Source organism: Triticum aestivum, chromosome 7B (assembly GCF_018294505.1).
Source record: "Triticum aestivum cultivar Chinese Spring chromosome 7B, IWGSC CS RefSeq v2.1, whole genome shotgun sequence".
NCBI lineage: Eukaryota > Viridiplantae > Streptophyta > Magnoliopsida > Poales > Poaceae > Triticum > Triticum aestivum.
Window position 1 is genome coordinate 227,604,116 of NC_057813.1, and position 11,266 is coordinate 227,615,381.

The 11,266-nt window shown below is 45.1% G+C and overlaps 1 pseudogene; it reads left to right on the forward strand.

Moving 5' to 3' along the window:
* Positions 1-5,830: 5,830 nt before the first annotated feature.
* Positions 5,831-10,192, forward strand: LOC123157856 (uncharacterized protein YciO-like; annotated as a pseudogene).
* Positions 10,193-11,266: the final 1,074 nt, after the last annotated feature.

Consider the following 11,266-nt stretch of genomic DNA (forward strand, 5'->3'; position numbering starts at 1 on the left):
ACAACAATGACATGGCACATACTGCTTTGCAAGCAAGAAAGGAGTTCAACAAACCTTTCTTTACTGAATTGGTTTTCCTTGCGTGGTGGAATATTTGGAAAGTGAGGAATGATAAGGCTTTCAAACACATTATACCAACTTTCAGGCAATGGAGAAGTAGTTTCATTCATGATATTACCCTCCTCACTCACATAATCAAGAGCAGATACAAAGATGCCCTACTTAGATGGATTGATTTCTTGCCTCCTTGAGTTTGGCATTTGTACTATCTTTTTTTCTTCAGTTTCTTTCCCTCTCTTGAGGAATATTTTGTATATATATTTCTTTTACAAGTAATAAAATACCGTGGGGCGTAAGCCCTGTAGTCTTCCAGGTCAAAAACCAAAACAAAAAGTGCGTGAACGCTGTAAAATTCAACAAAGCCCACCTTGTAGGCACAAAATATAAGGGAAAACATCACATAAATTGGACCGATCAAGCTGCTGCTTAACTAAAGCAAAAACTACATGTCGCTGAGCCAGCTAGTGAGATAGATCTTCAGAAGCAGCTGCACAATCTGGAGCAATACCAAAGTGTCTAGGGGTGACCATAGATAACAAAAGGAGATACATCAATAGCTGAATGCCAGTTGGTGTTGTACCAATATTCACATAAGGAAAGCCACTTAGACCATTTAGTCGGATGATTGCTGACAAAGCATTGAAGATAACACTCCACCTGTTGGTTGACATGTTCAGTCTGGCCATCGGAATGAGGGTGTCGAGTAGAGCTCATGCGCAGCTAGGTTCCCTGGACATGCTGGAATAATTCCTTCCACAAGGAGTTGGTGAAAATGAGATCACGATCAGAAACAATGGACAGGAGCATCCCATGCAATTTATACACATTGTCCAGAAATGCTTCAGCAACCGTAATGGCAGAGAATGGATGGTGAAGAGGGATGAAATGACCAAACTTGGAGAACTTGTCAATCACCACAAGAATGCAGTTATAATGACCCGAAGTTGGGAGCCCCTCAATTAAATCCATTGTCACCATATCCCAAGGTAAATTAGAGACTAGCAGTGGCTGAAGTAATCCTGCATAAGGAACACTTTTCAGGTCTTGCTTGCTAGCAAGTTAAACACCGCTGCACGATTGAGTTGACAAAAGTATTCATTGCAGACCAACGAAACAACTGCCTGACCCTCCTGTAGGTAACTAGGAAACCCGAATGACCACCAAGGGGGGAATCATGGAAAGCTAGAACCAAACTTGTTTGTAATTGAATATCAGCACCAACCCAAATGCAATTATCAAAGCAGAGCAGACCATTCTTTAGAGTGTATTTGCATCTGCAGATGGATCAGAAGCCAACTTCTATAACAGTTTCTGACAGAAATATCTTGAGTGTAGCTTGCAAGAATGTCGGACAACCACGAGGGTTGCACTGATGATACCACCTGTAATTCCATAGAATTATGAGGACGACAAGATAATGAGTCAGCTGCATTATTCTCTGAACCCTTTCTGTACACAACTCTGTACTGTAAGCCCATGAGCTTAGTTAAAGCTTTCTGCTGCCATGTTGTTTGCAGGCATTGCTCACTCAAACTAGTCAAACTCCTGTGATCAATTTGGATAATGACCTCTCCCAGTTGCAAGTACTGACGCTAGTGTTCTACTGCCAGCAAAATTGTTAGATATTCTTTTTCATAGACTGATAAGGCATGATTTTTGGGACCCAGAGCCTTGCTAAGATAAGCAATGGGGTGTATTGTAAAAAAATAAGCACTAGGGTGCCCATCTTGGGATAGGAAAACTCCAATGCCCACATCACACGCGTCTGTCTCAATCACACATGTTTTTGTGAAATCAGGAAGAGCTAAAACCGGGGTTGTAACAAGAGTATTCAAGGAATGACAAATGCCCAAATCAGGAAGAGCTTTCTTTAGAGCATGGAAAGCTTGCTATTCCACCCAAAACCAACCGAACACCACCCCTTTGGCATGAGGTTCAGTATCATAACAGTTTCCTCATAGTAACGCCAGCGAATCTCGTCAAGAACTCTTCAGAAGAGTAGTCAAGGAATGACATATGATACCATAGTTGCGAATAATTTTTTGTAGTACCTTGCCAAACCAAAAATCCACGCACCTGGTTGACATTAGTAGGGGTTGGCCAAGATTCAATAGCTGATATTTTGCTGGGATCCGTGGCTACTCCAGATCCACTGATCACATGACCCAGGTAGCCCACCTGCCTATGTGCAAAAGCACACTTGGAAAGTTTCATTCGCCACTGATGTTCAGACAAGAGATGTAATACCTGCCTCAGGTGTACTAAGTGGTCAAGTGTGAAACTACACACCAAGATGTCATCGAAGAAAACCACCACATACTTCCGCAGACCAGGGGAGAGAGTGTGGTTCATAGCAAACTGGAAAGTGTTGGGTGCACCAGTTATTACAAAGGAGAACACCAGAAATTCATAGTCCCTAAGTTTGTCTCGAAGGCAGTCTTGTACTCCTCACTTGAGGGCAAACGAATTTGATGATAGCCAGATCGAAGATCCAATTTACTGAACCAACTAGCACCGACCAGTTCTTCTAGCAGTTCATCAATAACAAGTATAGGAATTTTACCCTTCTGAGTCATTGCATTTAAGTGCCTATAATCCATCACTAGCCTCCAAGTTTCATCCTTCTTCTTGATCATGAGAAGAGGAGAAGAAAATGGACTGTTGCTAGGTCTGATAACTCCATTAGAAAGCATTTCTTGTATCTGATGTTCCAACTCAGTTTTTAGTGTAGGATCCAAACGATACGATCTCATAGGAACTGGATTGGCACCAGGGATTAACGGAATGGTGCGGTCATAGGCTCTACGAGAAGGTATGCCGGTTGGCGTCTCAAACAGGTGTTGAAAATCATTCAAAACCAACTGAACTTCAGGCAGGATGGGACTGTTTTCAGTAAAGAAAAGAGCACACACTTTCAACACTACAACTATTGGTGTTACTGTTGTTGTGCCTAGTAGGGTAATTTCAGTTCCTTGATAAGTAAATGACATCCAATGGTTTCTCCAGTCTACTAGCATTGGACTGTATGATGAAAACCAGCCAAGGATGCCATCATAGCTGCCCAGAGGAAAAACCTTGGAAGAATTCATGAATTTGTGCCCAACACAGGACCAATAGCAGTCCAGAATCTGTTTGTTGCAAGGAATTGTGTCTCCATTGGCAATTTTAACCAACACTTGGGACATCGGAGTGAGGCCTTGTAGTTTGTCAGAAAATGCAGCATCCACGAAGGAGTGGGAACTCCCAGAATCAACTAGAAATAACATGTTTAATCCATGCATCTGAATTCTTAACTACATGGTTTTAACTGCAGAATCTCTGTTATCTCCCATAGCTATAGCCGACAGGGTGATCATATGCACTGAATGTTGGGATGTGTTGTCATTAGTATCAGATAGTTCAGTTTGCTGGAGAAAATTAAACCATCTCTTGTACCACATGGAGTTGAACCATGGTGCTGACCGTGGTCGAGGTAGGAGGCAGGGGAAGGGGTACAACCGTGGAGTGAAGAGATGGTGCACCTATGGAATTGCTTGCAATCATGCCTGTGTCCGGTTCCTCATGCAGCAGGGCAAGTTGATAAGCGGAGTCAAGATCAACTGGTTGCTGAATTCGTACAACAATCCTAACTGCAGGTTTCAGGCCCTCCATGAAATGAATGGCATAGTGAACTGTGTTGGGATAATGCTCACATGTTGCTAGCTGATCAAATAACTCGGAGAAGCGATCCACGTATTCCATTGTGCTAGTTTGTTGAATACTGAAGAATTTCCTCAAAATTCACTAGTGCAGATGCGACCAAACCTAGACTAGAGTAGCTTGTAGAATTCATCCCATGTCACATTTGGTACCCAATGGCGCATTGACTCAAGCCACCGAGCTGCTGGACCCTCAAATAGAGATGTGGCTAGAGAAATCCACCCGAACGATGGCGTACCCTAGAACATGAAGTAATCTTCACTATGCGTCTATCAGAGTTTTGGATTGGTGCCATCGAAACAAGGAAGCTCGTTGCGAGGACCAATCCCATATACATCAGAAGAATTTTGTCGAAATTTTTCGATCGAATTGAATGGGGTTCTCTGTAGGGATTGATCGAACTGCATACCTTTGACCAGAGGTGGAACATAGATCCTATGCCCATACCCCTGATTTTCATTGTCGACGCGGTGCCCATCAGGGCCTGTTGGGCAACTGCTCGCCGCTCGTGATGGCATGGCCGACGCGCTCTTGGAGGGGTCTGACGAATTTGTCGCGGACCGGTCAAGCCCATGCCGCAGCTCATCGATGTCGACGCTGATCGACACCGTGACTTCGTCGATCCGGGCCGAAAGCAAGTCGAGCTTGGCGTCGAGCTGAGCGATGACCTGCGCCGTGGAGTCGACGCGGTAACGGTTGGCCTGGTCGAAGGCGGCTTAGAGAAGATCATAGATGGCCTTCATCTCCGGCAAGATCCTAGTCCAGGGTGGCGACCCTCAACTTGTCGGCGAAGCGGGTATGGCGCTGGTGGACCGACACGACCGTCGGATCGAACGACTCTGATGCCAGATTGTGAGGCCCTCTCTTTGTTTCACCATGAATTTCAAATCCGAGCTACCCGAAGGGGGTAATTCCAGAGGAGAATGGGAGGTGGACGATGCTCACAGCGACCCTATCCTCTAGCTGTTGTCGTGCCTGCCTATCCTTGCTACAACTACAATGGGATATTTAAATGTTTACAAGGCCCAAGGCCCATTCTGGGTCTGCAAGCCGAGCGGGCAGTCGAGGCTTGCGAGTGGGCCGCCCCTTTGAACTTGCTTCGCTTCCTTCCCGCGTTTGAGGCTTCTTGCTACTACTAACATATTCCTATTTAACGCTGTATGCGCTCGTTCTTATTGTTTCTGCAAACGGGCACCTATACACGTGCTAGTTGCGCTCGACCCATTTGATTCCCTCCTTTTTTTTGTTAAAATCAAAAAAAGAGAAGGTTGTGAAGGATTCAAACCTGTGACCTCCTTGTTGAAGGTCGGCTGGTGTAACCACCCCGCCAACCACCACGTATGCGCTAACCTTTTAACCTATTTGTCTTTTATTCGTTCTATTTTCCTTTTTTGTTTTTTGCTTGTTCTTCTTTTTCAGGCCCAATGAATTGTTTGCAAATACGTGATTTTTTTTCTAAATCGATGAACTTTTTTTGAATTTCAGTGAACTTTTTGCAAACTCAATGAATTTTTTTCAAATTATATGAACTTTTTTCAATTTCAATGAAAATTTTTAAAATCGGTGATTTTTTTAGAAGGGGTGAACTTTTTCAAGTTCGATGAACTTTTCTTAGAATTGTTGAACCTTTTTTTTATGAAATCCGTGAACTTTTTTCCAAAATCCATGAACATTTTTGAATTCATGATTTTGTTCCCTTTTCCAGTTTTTTCGTATTTTTTTCAGTGGTCCTGAACTGATCCTTCGCACATGTCAACACAAAGGTCGGGTTAGTGTGCACCCAGTCTGGTACCACGTCTGACTTGAGAAGGCCGAACAACACGCCACGTTGCACCGCTTCCGACGCTCCTCCTTGGCGGTCACCTTGTCGACTGTCATCCTGGTGCGCGAGGAGGAGGTGCCGCCACCACTGTCGAGTTAGTAGAGGAGGCAACTACATGCGTTGGCAATCCTCGGGGTAGGCAGTGCCTCCTCCTTCTTCATGTTCGCCACATGCCACTGGGGCAGGGATGGCGGTGCCACCTCCTTGCCGCATGCCATCATGGTGGAGATTCGAATCCATTTTGACGCGATGGCGCGGCGAGGATGCTGGCTCCTCCTTGAAGTGATGGTGCGGTGGGAAGGGTGACTCATCCTTGACGTGGCTATCGTGCGGTGGCCACGGATCACTGTCGCGGAGCGAGCGCTCGAGCATGAACTCAATCTGTTGTGTGTACTCTTCGTCGATCCGTGCGGCCTCGGCAAGGAGGTGTGCCTGCTGCTGCTCCTTGTCGGAGGAGGAGAGCACCACCTCCTCCTTGATCGTGGCTCGTGGGTGTCGACGGTGTGGTGGATGCCGACGAGCCAGACGAGCGTCGGCGTCGACGCGATGATCTGGGCGACCTAGAGGACCCGCCTGCCGAACTTGCCCATGTTACGGTGTGCGGAGGAGCGGAGAGGAGCAAAGGAGACGCGGGGGGTGCACTAAGTACAGTCGTGAATTTAATTTCATTTTTTAGATTTTCACTCAATTTCAATTTTCATCAGCCTCTCTCTATATATTTATATTTAATCTTTTCATTATGGGATTTCATGGAACATTGATGTTTGATTAATATAGACCCATGGCTCATTCGCAAGAAAAGGTCTAATCTTTTTTTTTGCTAGTCTGATCTGATGGTTGTCAAAAGCTTGGTCGTGTGATATAACAGACTATTGAAAAAAAAACTAAGTTTATATCGTAGAAAAAGGGAAAATGAAATCGGGATAACGTGCGGAATAAACAGTCGACGGCCAGGGATCCTGGCGCCAAGAGCTCGCCGCCCCTGCAATTATAGCTAGCCAAATGGGCCGGTTTTTTCGGGCCGGCCCGTGAGCACGCCGGCACGGCCCGTCTTGGGCCAGGCACGGCACGGGCTAAACGGGCCGGGCCAGGCACGCGGCACGCCCTGGGCCGTGCCTGGGCACGCGGGCCGGCACGGCACGACCCGATTACGTTTATTTTTATTTTTTTATACATATATATATAGCCCAACATGTAAAAATAGGCTAAAAACGCTCAGTGTGTCAAATAACAGGCTAAAAGTATGCAGCCCACCGTGCTAAACGGGCCAAGTTCCGGCCCATTTACTAACTGGACCGTGCCTGGGCTGCAGGCTGCAGCACGCGGGCCGGCACAGTACGGCCCGTATAATAATCGTGCCTTGGCGGGCCGGGCCGTGCCAGGCACGATTAGGATGGGCCGTGCCGTGCCGGGCCGGGCCGGCCCGTTTGGCCAGCTATACCTGCAATGGCGACCACCGCCAACCCCACCACCGACCTCTTCTCGCGCCTCTCCTTTCGCCGCGCCGTCTCCCCCTCCCCACTCCGCCTCCCCTCCCTGCTGACCCCTTCGCCGCGCGTCTCCGTCGCCATCGTCGCCCTCCACAAGCGCAACCCCAAGCGCCTCAAGTACGACTCCCAGCGCCAGTTCACGGTACTCCATCACCCCCCAATGCTCTCGCATGTTTTCTACTTCCGGATTCCTGGAGATAAAGTAACGGATCCTTTTCCGGCGACTGGGTTGGCCCGCGCGCGCAAAGAGAGGGGATGGCGGGATGCTGCGGGTGCAGGTGGAACCCTCCGGCGAGGACTTCTGGAAGCTGGACCCCGTCGTCGACCTCATCAACAGCGGCGCCGTCGGCGTCATCCCAACCGACACCGTGTATGCTATTCAATGCTTTCCCTTCACTTGACCTTGTGCTCGTCTCTGGAACAACCTGACAGCTTATCCCGGGACCGGCCGGGCTTGCCATTCGTTAGGGAGCAAGGAAATGCACCGTGCGCACTGCATTTCGCGTTGCAGTTGATGCTCGGTGCGTGCAGAGTACCGTGTAATTGAAGCACGGTTGGGTGATAATTCGTGTAAACAGCCATTTGAGTATTTGTGCTCATATCATCGACAAAGTGTTTTGTTAGGCAGCTTAGTTTTTACTGAAGCTGACTTTGGATTACTGATGAGCAGCAGTTTGTTTGTATGTCCATCTCATTGCCTATGTGTCTGCTCATGTTCTCAGAGATCTAAGCAAGTCCTTAAACTTTCTGATTTTTATTTTGGACAATGCGCTGTGCTGAATACAAATAATAACACAGTTAAAAAAATACAAATAATAACAAGTTCCACTTTTTACAGCTACTCCATCGTTTGTGATCTGAGTAACAATGACTCTATTGAGCGCCTCCGCAGGTACAGTCATTCATCTGGTTGGTCAGTATAATAATTCTTATTTATTTGCTGTCTTAGACTTGAAGGAAACCAACACAGATCTAATTGGTACTATCTGTTTTTTTTCTCATACAGAATCAAAGGCATTGTAAATTCAAAGGCAAGATGTGCAAGAGAGCAATAAGTCCTCCTTTCTTATGAAGCTTACTCTGGAGCAAGGCACAACAACCAACCCACTTTCGTTTTTGCAAATGCACTGTGTTCTTATACCAATTTTGAATAATGCAGCCTCTCAGCATCTTGTGCCGCTCGTTGCGAGATATTGATACCTACACAACAGGATTTCCTCTAGGTACCAACCAAGGGCAAGCTAACATTTTCCGTGCTGTCAAACGTATATTACCGGGACCTGTAAGGATATCTGCCTCTTCAAGATCGACCACCATCTTTACTTCACAAATAACATGTCTATTTAATCATGTGCAGTACACCTTTATTTTACCTGCGACTAAGGAATTGCCCAAGCAATGCATCAAGCATGGGTCATCTACTAGGTATGCGAAAAGGAGGCAGGTTGGTGTTCGAATGCCAGATGATCCCATATGTCAAGCAATACTGCAAAATCTGGAAGAACCGTTGATCTGCACAAGGTTGGTTGTAGGCTCATATACCTTCAGTTTTCTCTATTTATTTCTTGCTTCTGGTGTGTCTTTTAGTCATTTGTACTCTGTGTTGTGCTGGCATGTACGAGCAGTAAGAATATTGAGTCCTCTCTGTTTTGGTCTTCCTACACAAAGGAGATATTTTACTTGAGCTCATTTGAAAAACCTTCCAAGTACTATTCATCTTGTTGCCAGGACTTGTAGTTATTCTCCTCTTTTCCCCTCTATTTACAGTGTCAAATATCTGGCAGAGGATGAATGGATACTTGACCCAGTAACCATTGCCGATATTTATGAGCCACTGGTATGTTCCTTCTTTTTACTGGTGCACCAGAAATCTGCCTACAGTGACTTCACAAAAAAAAAAAATTGGATAAGCATTGCAAAATTTTGCACTGGTCTGTTTCCTTCTCTAGAGTGTCAGCTACTTTTCAGGTCATATTTTGAGTTACCATCTCTATGATGCATTATAATTTACAATCAAATGATTGTACAGTGGTGGTGAATAGTACCTGCTCAGGCCTAGGGGTGAAACAAAAAGGAATACCTAAACAAAATTGTTGGACAGAGGACTCTTTCAGTTTCTGACATAGGGCATATTAAGCTAGTTTTTCTTCTGATATGTATGCTAGGGCCTCGAAATGCATGCAATACTGTGATGGCTGCCATCAAGTGGTTAGTTACACAAATACAGAATACTCCTTCCGTCCCAAAATAAGTGACTCGACTTTGTACTAAAGTTAGTACAAAGTTGAGTCACTCATTTTGGGACGGAGGGAGTAGTTAACATCGGTTAGCTGCTTTTACGTGTAGCTGTGTTACTAGTCATTCGTAACACAAGAGTATGTGTGAAATAGATGGCTTCAAGAGCATGAAATGCTCAAATGTTTCAAATTTCAGGGACTCGATTTCATCGTTGATGGTGGTGCTAGAATTGCTGATCCATCTACTGTCGTTGACATGACTGGAAGTTATCCTACCATTATTTGCCAGGGAAAGGTATGCAACTGCATATTCTAATGAACTACCATGACCCACGATTCAAAGCTTAACCTCCTGTCTATGAATATATTCCGGTGTGTCATAGCGTAGTCCTGGAAAGCCATGAAATCCTGCATTTTATTGATGCTTGGCTAGCATTTGGATACACCAAAATGTGCTGAGCTGTATCTCAGTCATTTATACGAGGCCTCTACGTCTCATACTTGAGTCCTGTTACATCTTTGATGTCATGCATGGTCGTCCGGCCTATGAAGATTCTACTACGATTTAACTATGCACTTGATATTTCTTTTGCTTTAGGGTGCAAAGCTTGATTGGATGGTAACAGGCACGGACCAAGAGGCGCAGTCAACCTATTCTCGTAAAGCAGCTTGAAACGTTGCCCTGCTAACCTACGTTATGAGTTGTAACTAGGAGTGTTCATGCCGGTTTCTTTGAACCGCTGAAAAGTAGTTAATGTCTACTTTGTATATCAGTTCAAGACCTTGCGTTAAATGCTTTGCACTAGTCACTATTTTCCCATGGTTTGAGGACAACTGATTTTGAACACTACCCAAGTTGTATAGAGATCTCAATTGTATGTACCCCGCATCGCCAAAGTCTTTTTCTTTTGCAACAAAAAATTCCGAGATATTAATCAAACATCATGACAGTACAAGCACGGGTGTGAGCCGAAGACGTGACGCCATTATCGCTCATTCCTTACTGGAGCTGAACAAACTTTTTTGTATTAGACATTCCAAAGAAGTAAAACACCAAAATAACAACCGCCGCTGACGAAGCCAACAAAGAGAAATGTAACTCAAAAGGATCCAACATGTAAACACATGAATGTGGATGAACAAAGACCAGATGAAGAGATGGTTGATGAGCAAGAACACATGAGTAAGATTCCATACAGATTTGCGTTTGGATTTAGAGTAAATTGCAAAAAAAAAAAGAAACCGGCCACATTTATGGACCTAAATGAAAAACTATCATATTTTTTTTTCAAAAACCCACCATCATTATACTGACAGTTTGAAAAAACATTGATTGCTCCACTAGAACGGTTTAAGTGAAAACCGGACTGGTGGGTACCGATGGCAAGTCCGTGTGGCAGAGAAGAGACGGGAGACAACGCTACTCGTTAACCCCGTCTCCCCCTGACTTTTCTCCACAAGCGTCATGTGCGGGACACATTGTGGTTAACCCCTTCTATTAACATAAATGATAGCCAGTTCTTTAACCACTAGGGATCGCGGCGGCGGCGGCGGCACGGGTTAGGGTTAGGATCGTAGGTATGATACCATGTTGGAAACGATTATTTTGGCAATGCTTCACGATGTATTGATCGGTGCAAAGCGCACGTATATATGGAGTACAAAGTGGGCCACAACCTCAACTATACAAAGACTAGGAGATGGGCCAGACTATACAATAGACATGTACAAACCATATATTCAACAGACCGGTGCTTAGATGTTGTTCTTACTTGAACAAACCTCCTACTTATGATTAACCCCCTCGCAAGCATCCGCAAGTACGAGAAAATTATTAAAAATAAATCTAACCATATCATTAAACTTTTGGATCCAAATCAGTCCCTCACGGGATAGCGTATAAACTAGGGTTTAAGCTTCTGTCACTCTCGCAACCCATCATCTAATAACTACTCCAT